Source organism: Panulirus ornatus, chromosome 1 (genome assembly GCF_036320965.1).
Source record: "Panulirus ornatus isolate Po-2019 chromosome 1, ASM3632096v1, whole genome shotgun sequence".
NCBI classification, from domain to species: Eukaryota; Metazoa; Arthropoda; class Malacostraca; order Decapoda; family Palinuridae; genus Panulirus; species Panulirus ornatus.
Genome location: NC_092224.1, coordinates 64319255 through 64337662, shown reverse-complemented (window position 1 = coordinate 64337662; position 18408 = coordinate 64319255).

Here is an 18408-nt window from a genome sequence, read left to right as displayed (position 1 = left end):
AGGGAAACACACCCTGGAGGTGGGGTAGGATCTGGGCATGTGTGAACCATCTCCAGACAACCATGAGAGTGTGTCCAACCATGTGCGTATGCTTTTGATGATCATTAACAAGAGCAGACTGTCACCACACCAAGCTAACAGAAGGAGAGAGACGTCTCGCAAGAAGTACTAGGCTGCCTGGCTGGCTACACACCCGAGAGGACACTGTCTTCCTTCAGGTTCCTGCGATGTGTGCGAGGCATTGCCTCAAAGTCGGGTTAACAACAGATTCCGTATTCGGCTGTAATGAGGGCTGATCACTTCATCAATCTGGATGGCATACATCCGTCTTCCAGTTAAAAGAGTTGGAGTATCTTCTTCACCCTCTCTTGTATCTCTACCTGAAACCCTCTCACTTTGCTGCTGCGTTAACAGATGTTGCTTTGTCTGCTACGAGAATTGGCTGCTTGCGTGCCTCTTCCTCCTCCTCCTAGGGTTAGGTTACGTAGACCACGCTGGCAACGCGAGGATTAGCTAATTCACTAACTCATCCTTCCCTCCAAAAGATGACTGTGGGACTCGTCAAGTCCCTCTGTTTTTCCCGACTTTCACTTTCTGTCTTCAGTCAAGAGGCAAGCTGATCAGTACTTGAAGAATGGGTGACTTTTTATATCTTTTTGTCTATAATGCCCAACCATGACGCAGGCACCAGTGCCCCTGATCGATGCCTTTTGACTGAACACAAAAAGGTGGTACATTAAGCTTCACCACCATTTGCTCAGGTCTCACGCTGCAGGCTTATTACTGGTGTCCCCTACTATCTACATGTGTCACATACTGGGGTATAAAATGTATGGCACGTCACCTTAGATAAACATGTGAAAAACATCGACTTAGAAGATCTATGTAAACAGTATCTTCTGAAGTGACTCACGAGTTCCCATTACCGACGCCGTATTTACCCCATGTCTGTGCATTTGCTCCTCCCCTCGTCATATCATACGTCATTACTTCATCTAATTACGACTGGCTCTACCCCATGAGCATGAAGGTACGACCCTTCGGCACGTCTCTTAGCAAGATGGTACCTCTAGGGTTGGATGATCTGGCCCTTGACCTGACATAATGTAGTTTTTCATCCTCTATTTTCCTCTTCATCTATCGAGGATAAAATATCTGGTACACTTACCTTGTGGATTCACACCATGTTCCTCGCCCGAGAAATAGGCGACTTGTCAGCCATCCATCACCACAAGTATCGTCCAGTGTATAGACATCATGACTGAAGCCTCTTGCCGAGACGAACATCTTCGGTTTCCCATTGCACCACCGCGAGGGGTTAGAACCTGAAGAGGAGGAGGAAAGGAATTAGGAATCTTGAATGTTATCATCTTCATTTGTCAAATCATACACAAACAAATTCAATGATGATATGGGTAGAAAGGGTAGGTGACTACAAGGGGTTGGTGAAGGCAAGTATAGAACTTACGACAGGTACAAGCCATCAATGCAGCAGAAGGGTTACAGGTGGGCCCAACTGCACCCAGAGAATCGTCTCAGAAAGGGAGGACAGGCATTAGTGGCAGTTATTTCACACGAAGGAAGTTAACATAAGACAGGGACATACAGGATAGAAGGGTTTGTGGGGGCATAATTACTGTTCTGTCCTGCCCTATGTCTCACTGTGCGCCTCGGCTAATGATGAGCGAAAACATATCACATTAGATATAAAGTGTTCGAGGTACATAGGTGCAAAAGGAGGCGTAAGATTTAAGAAATAAATGCGACGTAAGTTGCAGGTTACAACGTGATGCTATCGGCGAAAGGGAGGCGGCAGGCGGACCCGAGTGGACCATTCCCGCCACAGAGACGTCGAAGATACGTACATCTGATACATGGTATATCATTACAGGATATAAAGTGATACCGAAGGTGACATATACCTAGTTACAAAACATACACATATATATTACGTATGCACCGAGCATCAGTGTGTATCTGGAACAGGACACTATACAGGTAATGCAACGTACAGTTCTGAACAATGATAGTAATAGGAAAGTAGGTACAAATACAACGAGGGAAATACGTCGGACTTGATTCTAACAAACTGAAACTGCCATCGGCGTCGGGAATGGTGGCAACACTGCCACTAGTTGAGCCACATAACCTCGGGTCGACAAGTGGCTCCCTGGGTTCTGCTGGTGGTGGTGGCCCTGGTGGTGGTACCTCCAGGTAGGGAGGGAGGGAGGGAGGAGGTGATGGGCCTACAATGTTTCGATACGGTGAACGGACGCATTGTGCTTCGCTACGACTATGTTAAGGCCTACTACGCTCCACCTCTCAGGACTCTGCTCTGACCCACGATGGAAGACTATAGGTTAAAGGCGAAATACCAGCAACAGACACAGCCTCAGAGAAAATATGTACCTTAACTACTAAAATGCCTCGATGAATCCAATATTCTAACAGCAGACGTTACCAAAAGTTGCGGAGGTATAAACTTGTATTTCAGTGATGATAATAATAATGAACACAGGGTTATCTTTAAAGACGAAGTCATTTAAAAACTGAAATCTAATGGGGAAAGCACAGATAGATAGAGCACTCTGACTGGCAAATTGTTCCATAACTTTACAATCCTAGCGAGGAAAGAGTACTTAGCCTCATACGAGTAAAATCAGAAGAATCGTCATAAGTAATTTGACAGATCAAGGTTATCGAAACCTTTGATTGTTTTGAATACTGGAATTAGAGCACCGCTCGACCAACACTTCTCTAAGCTAAACAAATTCAAGTCATGTAATCTGCCCTCGAGGTCTTTCTTTCTTGGTCCGGGAATCATCTTGGTAGTTCGATGCTGTACTCTCTCTCTCTCTCTCTCTCTCTCTCTCTCTCTCTCTCTCTCTCTCTCCATTCTGTCTATGTCTTTTTTAGGAAACGTGACCAACAGTGAACACAGCATTTAAGATATGGACGAACCGATAAACTGTAAAGAGTAAAGATGATTTCCATACCTATGAATCTAAGAATTTTGGTCGCTCTTCTCACAGCTTCTGTTCACTGCTTGCTTGATTTTAACTGATATTACGCCCAAGTCTTTTTCCTCGTTTACCTTTAGCATTTCAACAGAACTCTTACCGTAGTTTGCCTTTCCGCTTCTTACTACCGATATGTAAAACCTTGCACTTGTCGATACTAGAATTCAGTTGCCACCCATAAGCCTAGTAAATCAATCTGTCTAATGTCAGTTTGAAGCTGTAGACGTTCAAGTCCATCTGTAGATTTCCCAATTTTTTTTTTTATCATCAGCATATTCTGATACCTTACAATGCAGCTCATTATCAGTATCATCAATACATACATGCGAAAGAGAACCGGTCCCAAGACCGATCCTTGTGGCACTCCATTTGTTACGTCTAACCATTCTGGGTTTAACCATTTTATGAATCACAACTCTTTGCTTACAGCAGACAACTAATTTTCCTCATCAATGCCATGGAACTTAACTCTTGTTAGTAACCTTTGAGGCGGAACCTTATGGGAAGCTTTTTGAAAATCTACATAAGATACCATCAACGGAAGAAATCAATCACTGTCAGGCACGAGCGATTTCGTTGAAAACCATGCTAAGTATCGTTATTAGGTGGTGGTAATCTAAAAGGTTTACAATTCTTCTCGAATGATGGCTTCCATAAGTTCTCCATCTACAGACGTTAAGCTAATAGGACGATAATTTCTTGGCAGTGACTTGTTACCTTTTTTTTGAGTATCGGTGTTACAGTGGCAAACTTCCATTCACTTAATGAAGAGGGCAGTCAAGGACTTAACTGTCTCATTTTTCGTCTCTTTCACGGTTCCCAGATAAAGATTATCTGGCCGTTTTATCTATTTCCATTCCATTTATTGAGGGACACCGCTATTGATAAGCGAAAGAGAAAAAAAATGGGAGAGGGGGTGGGAGGGGAGCTGATGAATTAACAACCACAGAGACAGATCAGCCAGAGGAAGGAAGCCAAAAGAAGGGAGCTTAGAGAGGAGACCCTAATGCCACACCCTGTCAAAAAAAAAAAAAATCATTAGATATGTCAAGGGCAAATTCATATGGCTCCCCAAAATCTTTCAGTGGTGATGACCAGACATTAGTAAGATAAGAAAGAATATCACCATTGGATCTCGCCTTATGAAAACCATACTGATGATCAGAGAGAAGACTGTGATTTTCGAGGTGTTTACAAATATGGGAGTTGAGGAGGGCTTCAAAACTTTGGAAATAGTAAATACCAGAGCAACGGGACGATAGTTAGAGGGGTCAGAACGGTCACCCGTCTTAGGGATGGGATGCATCACTGCATGCTTCAAAGGAGAAGAAGTTTTGGTGTTTAAGCAGAAAACGAACAGATGAGCGAGCACAAGTGCAAATTCAGAGGCACACTCCTTCAGTACACGGATATGGATGCCATAAGGACCATAAGCCTTGCTTGTGTCCAGAGAAAGAATCGCTTTTCAAACATACCGAAAAGTGATTACGGGAAGAGTCATAGGATTAGTAAGAGGAGCATCAGGAGGTGAAGGAATATTAAAGTCATCCAAGGTGGAGTTAGAGGTGAAACAGCAACCTAAGAGAGTTGCTTTTTGTGCGGGAGAGACAGCAATAGTACCGTCAAAATGGAAATGTGAAGGAAAGATATAGCGACAGAAGTTGTTACCTGTGCCCTTAGCTAAAGCCCAGAAAGAGCTATCCGTGGATGACGAGGAGAGGTTATCGCACTTCCCTATGAATAAAGAAACGCTTTGTGTCATGGATAAAGTGCTTACAGCGATTACGGGTAGTGATAAAAGCTGATTGGGAGTCAGAGGAAGGAGAGTTTTTCCATGCACGATATGCCTGATCCTTTGTCTGAATGGCCTCAGAGCACGAACGGTTGAACCATGGACTGGATGAAGTAGTAATTTTGGAGGAAGAGGAGATGAATACTTCCATTCCTGGAAAAAAATAAACTCTGCTATGCGTTTGCGGAGACAGAAGCATCACAACATAAGAGACAGTAATTTATCTACGGAAAGTCAGAAAAGAAGTTACGTAAGTTATTTACGCTTTTCGAAGGGGCTACTGGAAGGGGAGGTGCCGTTAGAATAGATACAATTTTGAGAATATAATTAGATGGACCAAATGAGGACGTGATTGTATATCTACAGCGTGGAATAATTTGCTCTAAATCATTGAGAATGGAGAACGTGCGGGATACAATCCCTCCACCATCCGTATGGGAGGAATTCAACCATTCCCTATGGTGAACGTTAAAATCCCCGAGGTAGAGGATCTCGGCTTGCGCGTGAGAGGAGTTTAGATGATCAAAGGATACAAAATCTGTAGAATTAGGAAAGCAACAGGTGAAACAGAGGAAAAGTGTGGTAGTAGAGAGACAGACCTTGAGCCATATAACATCAAAGTTTGGAGACTCAAGGTCCTTGAGGCGTGCACAAACACCACCTCTGGACCGGAATCGTGAGTGGTTATAGTTATATATGAAAAAGGAGTAGAAAAATCATTAGACAACTGTGCCTCATAGAGAAGAAAGAGAGTTACTAGACAGATGATGTTTAACTGTGGATAGGTTACTAGAGAGACCACAAATGTTGGCATAGTGAACAGAAAAAGATGAAGGTCTTACCGAGAGGGTAAGGTCGTGGGAGGGGCCGCTACTACTACAGCCAAAGCCCTTCCTCTCATGACGTATAATAGTGTTGAGATGCGTGGGAAGTAAGCTGCTAGGAGTAACTCTCTCCCTCACAATCTAAGTGTGTGTGCGAGTAAGAAGAGACGGTGAGTTCCTTCAGGTGAAGGTGGGTTTGCGTCAAGGATGTGTGGTATCACTACTACGTTTACCGGGAATCTTTGTATGGGTAGGGTGGTAAGCGAGGTAAATGCGAGGGTTTTGGCGAGAGGAGCGGGTATGCAGTCTGGTGGTTGTAGGGGTTGTGGGAAGTGAGTCAGTTGCTGTTTGCAAATGACATGGCTCTGGTGACAAACTTGGGTGAGAAACTGCAGAAACTGGTGTCTGAATTTGGAAGTGAGTTGATGCGAATAAAAGTTGGGTTGTCAGATTTTGAAGGGAAGCGAAAGAGTTCGGTTTGAGTTCAAATAAAGTGAACCTAGCTAGTGGAAGTGTTACACATACCTGAGTGGATTTGGCAGCGATGGAACAAGGAAGCTGAAGTACACTAATGAGTGGGTGAAGGGAGCACTGAGAAGCGCTAGAAAAGAAAGGCCTCTGATGGGGGCAAAGATGCTGTATGGATGCGACTCACGGGCCCTAAACGCAAAAGTATGGATGGGAACGCGGTGGGGATGCCTAAGGACACTATGTGCCGTAAATAGGGGTAATCATCTATGGAAAGATATTTTGAAAGAGCGTTGTAGTAAGTAAGTGGTACGTTTAAATGAGATGGGTAGGGTGTGCTGAAACAGTGTGGATATATAAAGAGGATGAGTGAGGAAAGGTTGATTAAGAGAATGTAGGCAACACAAATGGAGGGAAAATGGAATGATGGAGAGAAAGACACTTTGAGCTATCGGGGCCCGAGCATGCAGGAGGGCATGAGGCGTGTATGAGATGTAGCTAATTGGGAGTGATGTAGTACAATGGGGTTTGTGTTCTCTAAATGGGTTGAACCAGGGGATGTGAAGTGGTCAAGGTTAACTACGGAAAGGTCTGTAGGGGTTTGACTGTGGATAGTGGAGAGAGGTCTGATTTTAATACATCATAGTCAATAACTAGACTAGAGAGTGTATATGAGCGAATGAAAGCTATTCCTTAGTCTATTCCTGACACCACCTCGCTAACGAAGGAAACGACAAACAAGCAATAGAAAAAGATAGCCAGTGCATTGAGTGTTCTTTAAACATCACGGCACATTGCTTTCATTAGATACCACAGACTACATTTGGTTTGTACAAGAATCTTCTTGTAACGCACTTCAAAGCATGTATGTACCATAGCACTGCAAAAAATCGCGTCATTGTTTGGGTAAGAATTATACTACATTTGAAATACATATGCTTTCTAGGTCACTCGTTCGCTAACATGATGACTTTCTGAAGACGAAAAGCTAAATGACAACCATGTAGCCAGCCACTATTATAAGCAGCTAGTTCTTTAATAACTAGATAGACTGAAGCGATTAGTGAAAACTAGCCAGCCACTTTAATCCATGCTAGCTAAGAGAGCCCATGCATATGAATGCTCCAATCAAGGTCATCTCATTTATGTTATACATACATATACACCAGACTAAATCAAATACCTACTTTATCAACCAGCCCGTAGGGTAGGATGAGCAGCTAGTTCGACTGTGGCTCGTCTGCCATGACCAGGACTCGACCCCGGGTGACCCGTGAATGCGTCATGGTCAGCAATGTTAAGTTACACCACGTAGGGCCATAATTCCTTGCTAACTACCTGTCAGATTTTCAGCTTTTTTTTTTTTTTTGTTACCTATCGAGCCGTAAATAACTAACGAAACGCAGGCTATCTAGCGAGCTAACACAGTTTAAAAAGACACTGGTTCTGTTACCCTGCTACCTAGCTACCCGTACATAGTCTCAGACAGTTCAGTACATACAACCTCCATGCCTTAATATGGTGCCGCTGGGGAGCTAGCTTAATAGGAATGAAACACCTTAAAGAAAAAATTGTCTTTATCCTAAGAGTGAAAGTGCACCTCCATCTTCATTTTCCCCCTCACTTCTGTCCCTGAAGGATAGCTCTTCGTGGACGTTTTGGACTTCATGATGAGTTATGCTCGAATTCATATCCAGCTTTAGATCCACTTATAATAACAACTTACTTATGTTTGGGTCGCAAGGCCGTGCCTAGTGGATAATCCGCTACTGCTGTTATAATGGTAAAACCAAGTTGATAATTACCGGTGCATTCTAACATAGGATATAGCCATCAAGAAGTTAATGGCAATATTTACCTCTGAAAAATTACTAAAAACTTCACTTGTATTCCCGTTCTCTCTCAAGTTTACATCAGAGAGGAAGGTGACGGAGCGGAGGTCCTATGGCTATGCTGCGGGAGGCAGGAGGTGATGATTGAGTCACATGAAGGAGGAAGCGTAGCCAAGGTCTTGTATCTTTGCTGCAGGAGGTAGAATGCTATGCTGAGCTCCCATGACGTTCCTGCTGAGGAAGGGGGTGCCTCTTGCCAGGGTCACATTGTCGTGGTGGTGGTGCTGCTGCGGTTACTGCAAGAACGAGGCCAGTCCAAGACTATATAGATTATGACGTTTCGATGATGAAGATGTTAAGAATAATAATAATAATAATAATAATAATAATAATAATAATAATAATAATAATAATAATAATTAATAATGATAACTAGCAATAATACAAAGGAATTCAAACAGCAACAGACCACTGGGTCTTTTCCAAGCTGTTTGTGATAGCAGAAGATACCAGAAAGTCAATATCAGCGTGGTAAAAGTTAGAAGGGCATAAATATCATTCACTGCAATAACTTGCAAATTGTCACTGTGACTAAGTAGGAGCAAATAATGTTAAGTCGTGGACTTGAAGTGTTTATCAAGTCTATTCTTAATCGTATCTTTAACACTGCTTTCAACCACTTTTTAATTGGCGTTTTGCACTGATATAAACACGTAACATGAGTCTCCCTTTCATGATTCTACAATGATCTAGATTAAGACATATTCTTAAAATTCTTTGAGATGACTATGAATGAGAACACAAGAATATCAGTGATTCACAAGGGGTTTAAATGATGTGGTAAGTCCCTCGGTGCAGTGTTGCGAGTGGAAAAACTATTGCACATTTCTATAATAAGATGTTCCTGTGTTCTACTGGGTGTCTTTATTCTCATGTTTGATTTTATAGTTTGTTTGTATACAGTTGTATCTATTTCGTTCTGTCTGCCCTACATGTACCATGTGTAGAAATCAGAAGCAGAGATGGTTGGTAGCTCCTGCGAATTCAGAAAAAAAGTTAGGCTTTACAATAACGTCCAGTGTTATTTTCCTTTGTAAAGCACAGATTTAAACAGAAGTCCATCGGTAGCATCATGGTAGAGTAATCCAAAAGTTTTTACGGTGAAATAAAGGCATTAACACTTTAATCAGAATTATCACTTTTGTAATGAATTCACAACAGAAGTGCATGGACAGCATGCATGATCAACGCAACAGGTCATGACAAAGACATGCGACAGTATATATATATATATATATATATATATATATATATATATATATATATATATATATATATATATATATATAACGTAGCAAACAATTTCATTTGCCATGTGAAGGTTTGTGCTGGCAACACTGCTCACACAGCTGACTCACAAACAGAGGTACATGACTGGTGTTTATGCTGCATGACAACTGGTACTACCAGTCTTAAGGCAAAGTTAAGGGAAAGTACTGTTTGAGGTCACAGATATTCTACGTCACACATTAGACTTCCTTCCAGCACTTCCAAGCACTTGAAAATACCAAGCTCATCTCAATGACAATCAACTGGTCACTGAAATCGGGTTTTAACAATTTTACCCGATACGGAAACAGCATCTTGTTCTTTTTACGAAACTCTCTGAAGTATATCGTCCTTGAACTTGAAAAAAGAGAAGTAGAATATAACGTCATTACAGAAACAATTTTTGGCTTGAAAATGCTTAATCATGTCATCACGATCATTGTATCAGTTTCCCCTTTCATAACAATTTCGCCCTTCCTCACATCCACCATGATATGAGATTCCCAAAAAACACACTGAACTGAACAGCCATCAATCTCAGTATGGTTAACCAATAGACCATGAAGACCTTGGGCGGTCATTATCATGGACACTCCGCTTTGACAACACTGGATGCGTAGTGGCAACACTTTCACTTTGCTCAGTAGCTACGTCACGCTCTCACAGTAAAAAGACGTTCAACGTGTTACTGGCATACCTTTAGACTGTTTTTCGTCTGTCGATTACGATTTTTATATTATAAAAATTAATCTGTGATGTTTTACTGCCATATTGTATAAAAACAAATTATTTCTGGTATGTTATTGGAGAAGGACAAACGTGTCCGGGTAAATGGAGGCACGCACAGACCATACAAATGATAAAACACATCGACATATGAGCGCGTAGCGACACTGGGAACCTGGGTACAACACATCGACATAGGGTGTAGCGACACTGGGAACCTGGGTACAACACATCGACACATGAGGGCGTAGCGACACTGGGAACCTGAGTAAAACACATCGACATATGAGGGCGTAGCGATACTGGGAACCCGGGTACAACACATCGACATATGAGGGCGTAGCGACACTGGGAACCTGAGTAAAACACATGGACATATGAGGGCGTAACGACTCTGGGAACCTGAGTAAAACACATCGACATATGAGGGCGTAGCGACACTGGGAACCTGGGAACAACACATTGCATATTGACATATGAGGGCGTATCGACACTGAGAACCCGGGTATAACATATCGACCGAGGCGTAGTGACACTGAGAATCGAACAACACTGGGTTTCCAGTACATGACCCTGAATATCAGTGTGCATTTGGAACATGACAACATATAGATGTCGACGGTGATAGCATAAAAAGTCAAAATACACTATTTCACACAGTTTAATCAAAATAAAAATTGTACTTAGACGCGAAACAAAAGGATGAACACTCTATATATTGCAGACTGTTTAAACAAGCATATCTGGAAACATCCAACCCATAATGTCCTTATCAATGATAACAGTAACCATCAGTATTTTAAAAAGATACGTAAAGAAGGTGCCGCCAGTTAGATCCAAGTAGTAAAGTTTTGAACAACTCTGAAGTTACATGTCGTAAATGAACTACAAGCTCCCGATAAAGACTACAATGATACAAAAGTGCACTATGATAACTCTCTCTCCAAAACTTCAGGACACTTGCTGAATTTAGTTACGTACTCAAAAAGTCAGTTACGAAGCTCTCTCTGGTCGCTCCAGTCTCCACGCCACCAGCATCAGCCAGTGTCCACGTGTTTCTCGTCATGATGACAATGCTGGTGTCAAGGTCCTGATGCCTTTCACAAACACACTCCCCGCATCGCGACAAAGCCCTTCTCTTATTCACACCCCTTCGCTCCATCATCAGTTCATTGCTCTATCAAGCTATGTTCCACAGACTGCAGACTTCATACGACTCCCTTGTACTGATGTCAACAAACCCCAGCCTCTCACTGAGATGTATCCCATTACCATCGCCTTTATACACAATTCAACCTGTAAAAGTTTTGCATTTGATTGAGATTTTACAACGACACTGCAGCTTCCAAGACCTCCTCTACCTCTTAAGCTTCTTAGACTTTATCCATAGCAAGCCAGAGTTTTTTTCTAGGTCTCATTTTGTGCTAAGCCGTACACTTCCGAGGGTACGTCCCTCACCTGCGGCGTCCCACACGACAGAAAGACGGAACCTTCATATGCGACCCCAGTCGAGGATGCGCGCGCGCGTATTTGTGTTTTAGAGAAAGGGTGGTTGTCGTCAGTACGGTTAGTAAGGCCCTTATACAATCTTGAAGCGGAAAAGCTAAAAAAAAATTGGTGAACGTTCACCGTTGTCATATTGTCCTACACTGTAATATTATTCGACTTATGTATGCAATACTTATCTTAAACGATTATATTAATGACTGGCGTTCTTGTGCACCTCAGCTCAATAAGTGTCAAGTTGATGATTAAATGGCACCACATCGGCTGAGCTGTAGAGGTGCCAATCATTACACATTTCAGCGTAACATGCAAATATATATCGTCATCACATGCCTGATGGATGCAACAGATTTAGGTAATAGCTTAGGATTGCAGAAAACAAAGAAAAGGCTGGGAACCAATGTCCTAGTCGATGCACCAGCTCGATTGAAGTAGAGTGATGACCCTGTCACTTCATTACCGCTAACAACACCTCTTTCTCCTCTACAACCCTACAAAACTCTCAACATCAACCAAACCAACACAGTAGTTATATACAATCATATCCCACTCCCTACTGTCGCATTACGCTCCTAGCCCCCTCCAGTCTATTCTTTCCACCGAGGTTTCGGTGTCATTCTGAACAACAAAGTTGGGAGGAAAACACTGGCATTATCATTAAATCCTTCAGCCGTCCTTTCTACATTCTCCATAGACTCTTGGCGCTTAGACTCCCTGTGCTTGAACACAGGAACATCTACACATTCTTCTTCCCAAACTCGCCAACGCCTCCCTCACCGAGTCCTCCCTATCTACACATCAGGGACTCCTAAATGACAACGCTCAGAGGAGTGAATGCAAGATCTCGCTCGGTCCCTCTTATGCTACCCATCAAGAGGTGCCGAACCGATGGTCTTTCTTTTCCTTTTTTTTCAGCCATCACGTGGACCTCATCTGACAGGAAACAAGCCTCAGCTCCATTATCGCCACTGTCACCAGACGTCCCTCGTACACAAGTTGCAGTTTGGCACAACAACCGCACCGGGCCTCTCAGAACCTCTGCAGCTTGCTATAACCCTGATTCATCCACCGATAACATTATACAAAGTCCTTAACCTTTGTTTGACGCCTCCCTATTTAACAGCCACAACGTCAATGCTTATATTTTATATTTTCAGCCCTTGACTGCACGCCATGTTCTATAAACCGATTATTATTATAATTATTTAGTTTTCGCTGATCATACGTGTAGTTTGAAACGAAACTGTATTTCTGCGCTGCACGAGAGATATTTAGAAATACATAGGCTATAGCTTTCAATACTTCACTCGTTTCGCTACTAATACATTCCAAGACTGATTCCCCTCCCGTGATACCCCTATCCCCAGTGTACAGTACACCCAGCCCCTCGCTCTTATGCATCAACCTCCCTTGCCAACCCGTCCGTAGTAAACTTATCAAAAAGAATCATGGTGATATGAGAGTCTGGGTGAGCAAGTGTGAGCAAAGCTTTAGGGAATATGAGAAGATAATGTGGACGGAGGTTAATAATGTGCGAAAAACAAGAGAACAAATGGGAACATAATGGGGGGGGGGGGGGGAAGTGATAACAGATGAAGTGAGGAGTGAGTACTTTAAAGGACCTCTGAATGTGTAAGGAGAGGTGGGTTTGAGGTTCTTTGGGGCAAGCCAATCAGGTAATGTTAGGTCAAGAGTGGCCATGCGGGTCACTCAGGGTCAGCACGGATCCTAGGTTAGGGTTACATTACCGCCGTGCTAAACTGTAGCTGTGTTTGCTGGAGTTTGTTGTATTCTTAAAAATCGCAGCTGATGGACAACGTGTTAGGTAAACGGATATAGAGAGGAGTAACGCGTGTTGCGTATTTGTTGGCAGCGTGCTGGAGAGATCAGATGCAGCCACGTTCGTGCTAGGTGATGTGGGACTGTTCCTTGTCACACTTTTAACCTTTGGAGTTCAACAACTTAACTCCTTGAGTTATGATTCCCAACCTACATTCGGAAATAACATCCTACTGGCACGATAGGCATGGTAGACTGTGAAATGCTACCTCTAAGGTCCAAAGTTGCCAAAAGTACAATGAGAGAACATCTTAAACATGCATGACCCAAGACTCTTTTGCACCTTGCCATCTAAACAAAATTAAAATCAAACAACAACAAAAATGAGAAATAATGACAAAAGATGGGGTAAACAATCAGAAAGACAATGGCCTGATAAGCCCATCCCATCATAACACAACAGACATCAATAAATAACTACAAAATATGCAACAATAGAAACCTTTAATAATAAGTTACATAACAAAAGCCTGACGACTTAATAATAAAAACAAACAAACCAAACAAAAACATCTCATAAGAAAACAAAACAGTGCAGTTCTCTGGTTGATCCAAGTCTTCTATACTTCTGCATTTCCGATTGCCTACATTACTTTTCCTCAAGCAAACTCCCTACCCCACAAACCCACACCGTCAGAACGGTAAAGTAAAGTTAGAGCGACAGATGTCAACGACGAGAGATTATAGCACTTCTTTTGGATAACGGAACGCTTTGCCTCACGGATAACGTACTTGCAGTGATAAATACCGAATGGAAGTCGAAAGGAAGGAGAGTTTTTCCAAGTCCAATATGCCTGATTCCCTGCATACATGGCCTCAGATTAGGAATGGTTGAACCATGCATTCGAAGAAGAGGTCGTCTTGGGAGAAGAGAGGAAAAATGCTTCCATTCAAACAACAATCTCTTTTATGAGTTTGTCGGAGACAAAAGCATCACCATGTAAGAGAGTAATTTACCCAAGGAAAGTCAGGAAAGAATGATTTTAGTTTAGAAGGAACTGCCGAAAGGGGAAGTAACATGGAAATAAATACATTATGAAACCGTGGTAAGATGAAACAGTTGGAGAAGAGATTGAATTAAAGTTGAAAAACATATCTAGAATATTTGCAATACACTGCATGTTTCACTGAGGAAATCCCTACATTATAAAGTTTCATCAAACCACTCGAACTCCTGCTAAAGTTCGAAATAAGGCAACATCACTAACTAGTGTGATTATATATATATATATATATATATATATATATATATATATATATATATATATATATATATATATAATGGGAGCGGGGGGCTGGAAATCCTCCCCTCTCATTATTTTTTTTTAATTTTCGAAAAGAAGGAACAGAGAAAGGGGCCAGGTGAGGATATTCCCTCAAAAGCCCAGTTCTCTGTTCTTAACGCTACCTCGCTAACGCGGGAAATGGCGAATAGTTTGAAAGATATATATATATTTTTTTTTTTTTTATACTTTGTCGCTGTCTCCCGCGTTTGCGAGGTAGCGCAAGGAAACAGACGAAAGAAATGGCCCAACCCCCCCCCCCCCCCCCCCATACACATGTACATACACACGTCCACACACGCAAATATACATACCTACACAGCTTTCCATGGTTTACCCCAGACGCTTCACATGCCCCGACTCAATCCACTGACAGCACGTCAACCCCAGTATACCACATCGCTCCAATTCACTCTATTCCTTGCCCTCCTTTCACCCTCCTGCATGTTCAGGCCCCGATCACACAAAATCTTTTTCACTCCATCTTTCCACCTCCAATTTGGTCTCCCTCTTCTCCTCGTTCCCTCCACCTCCGACACATATATCCTCTTGGTCAATCTTTCCTCACTCATTCTCTCCATGTGCCCAAACCATTTCAAAACAACCTCTTCTGCTCTCTCAACCACGCTCTTTTTATTTCCACACATCTCTCTTACCCCTACGTTACTTACTCGATCAAACCACCTCACACCACACATTTTCCTCAAACATCTCATTTCCAGCACGTCCATCCTCCTGCGCACAACTCTATCCATAGCCCACGCCTCGCAACCATACAACATTGTTGGAACCACTATTCCTTCAAACATACCCATTTTTGCTTTCCGAGATAATGTTCTCGACTTCCACACATTTTTCAAGGCTCCCAAAATTTTCGCCCCCTTCCCCACCCTATGATCCACTTCCGCTTCCATGGTTCCATCCGCTGACAGATCCACTCCCAGATATCTAAAACACTTCACTTCCTCCAGTTTTTCTCCATTCAAACTCACCTCCCAATTGACTTGACCCTCAACCCTACTGTACCTAATAACCTTGCTCTTATTCACATTTACTCTTAACTTTCTTCTTCCACACACTTTACCAAACTCAGTCACCAGCTTCTGCAGTTTCTCACATGAATCAGCCACCAGCGCTGTATCATCAGCGAACAACAACTGACTCACTTCCCAAGCTCTCTCATCCCCAACAGACTTCATACTTGCCCCTCTTTCCAGGACTCTTGCATTTACCTCCCTAACAACCCCATCCATAAACAAATTAAACAACCATGGAAACATCACACACCCCTGCCGCAAACCTACATTCACTGAGAACCAATCACTTTCCTCTCTTCCTACACGTACACATGCCTTACATCCTCGATAAAAACTTTTCACTGCTTCTAACAACTTGCCTCCCACACCATATATTCTTAATACCTTCCACAGAGCATCTCTATCAACTCTATCATATGCCTTCTCCAGATCCATAAATGCTACATACAAATCCATTTGCTTTTCTAAGTATTTCTCACATACATTCTTCAAAGCAAACACCTGATCCACACATCCTCTACCACTTCTGAAACCGCACTGCTCTTCCCCAATCTGATGCTCTGTACATGCCTTCACCCTCTCAATCAATACCCTCCCATATAATTTACCAGGAATACTCAACAAACTTATACCTCTGTAATTTGAGCACTCACTCTTATCCCCTTTGCCTTTGTACAATGGCACTATGCACGCATTCCGCCAATCCTCAGGCACCTCACCATTAGTCATACATACATTAAATAACCTTACCAACCAGTCAACAATACAGTCACCTCCTTTTTTAATAAATTCCACTGCAATACCATCCAAACCTGCTGCCTTGCCGGCTTTCATCTTCCGCAAAGCTTTTACTACCTCTTCTCTGTTTACCAAATCATTTTCCTTAACCCTCTCACTTTGCACACCACCTCGACCAAAACACCCTATATCTGCCACTCTGTCATCAGACACATTCAACAAACCTTCAAAATACTCATTTCATCTCCTTCTCACATCACCACTACTTGTTATCACCTCCCCATTTACGCCCTTCACTGAAGTTCCCATTTGCTCCCTTGTCTTACGCACCCTATTTACCTCCTTCCAGAACATCTTTTTATTCTCCCTAAAATTTACTGATAGTCTCTCACCCCAACTCTCATTTGCCCTTTTTTTCACCTCTTGCACCTTTCTCTTGACCTCCTGTCTCTTTCTTTTATACTTCTCCCACTCAATTGCATTTTTTCCCTGCAAAAATCGTCCAAATGCCTCTCTCTTCTCTTTCACTAATACTCTTACTTCTTCATCCCACCACTCACTACCCTTTCTAAACAGCCCACCTCCCACTCTTCTCATGCCACAAGCATCTTTTGCGCAATCCATCACTGATTCCCTAAATACATCCCATTCCTCCCCCACTCCCCTTACTTCCATTGTTCTCACCTTTTTCCATTCTGTACACAGTCTCTCCTGGTACTTCCCCACACAGGTCTCCTTCCCAAGCTCACTTACTCTCACCACCTTCTTCACCCCAACATTCACTCCTCTTTTCTGAAAACCCATACTAATCTTCACCTTAGCCTCCACAAGATAATGATCAGACATCCCTCCAGTTGCACCTCTCAGCACATTAACATCCAAAAGTCTCTCTTTCGCACGCCTGTCAATTAACACGTAATCCAATAACGCTCTCTGGCCATCTCTCCTACTTACATAAGTATACTTATGTATATCTCGCTTTTTAAACCAGGTATTCCCAATCATCAGTCCTTTTTCAGCACAGAAATCTACAAGCTCTTCACCATTTCCATTTACAACACTGAACACCCCATGCATACCAATTATTCCCTCAACTGCCACATTACTCACCTTTGCATTCAAATCACCCATCACTATAACCCGGTCTCGTGCATCAAAACCGCTAACACACTCATTCAGCTGCTCCCAAAACACTTGCCTCTCATGATCTTTCTTCTCATGCCCAGGTGCATATGCACCAATAATCACCCACCTCTCTCCATCAACTTTCAATTTTACCCATATTAATCGAGAATTTACTTTCTTACATTCTATCACATACTCCCACAACTCCTGTTTCAGGAGTATTGCTACTCCTTCCCTTGCTCTTGTCCTCTCACTAACCCCTGACTTCACTCCCCAGACATTTCCAAACCACTCTTCCCCTTTACCCTTGAGCTTCGTTTCACTCAGAGCCAAAACATCCAGGTTCCTTTCCTCAAACATACTACCTATCTCTCCTTTTTTCACATCTTGATTACATCCACACACATTTAGGCACCCCACTCTGAGCCTTCGAGGAGGATGATCACTCCCCGCGTGACTCCTTCTTCTGTTTCCCATTTTAGAAAGTTAATACAAGGAGGGGAGGATTTCCGGCCCCCCGCTCCCGTCCCCTCTAGTCGCTTTCTACGACACGCGAGGAATACGTGGGAAGTATTCTTTCACCCCTATCCCCAGGGATAATATACATACATATATACATATACACACACACACACACACATACACACACACACGCACACACACACACACACACACACACACACACACACATACATATATATACATATATATATATATATATATATATATATATATATATATATATATATATATATATATATATAATGGCACCCCTTCCCTCGGTGGGCGCGCGTGGTAACGCCAGGAAAAGACAACAAAAGTCACATTCGTTCACAATCAGTCTCTAGCTGTCATGTAATAATGCACTGAAACCACAGCTCCCTTTCCA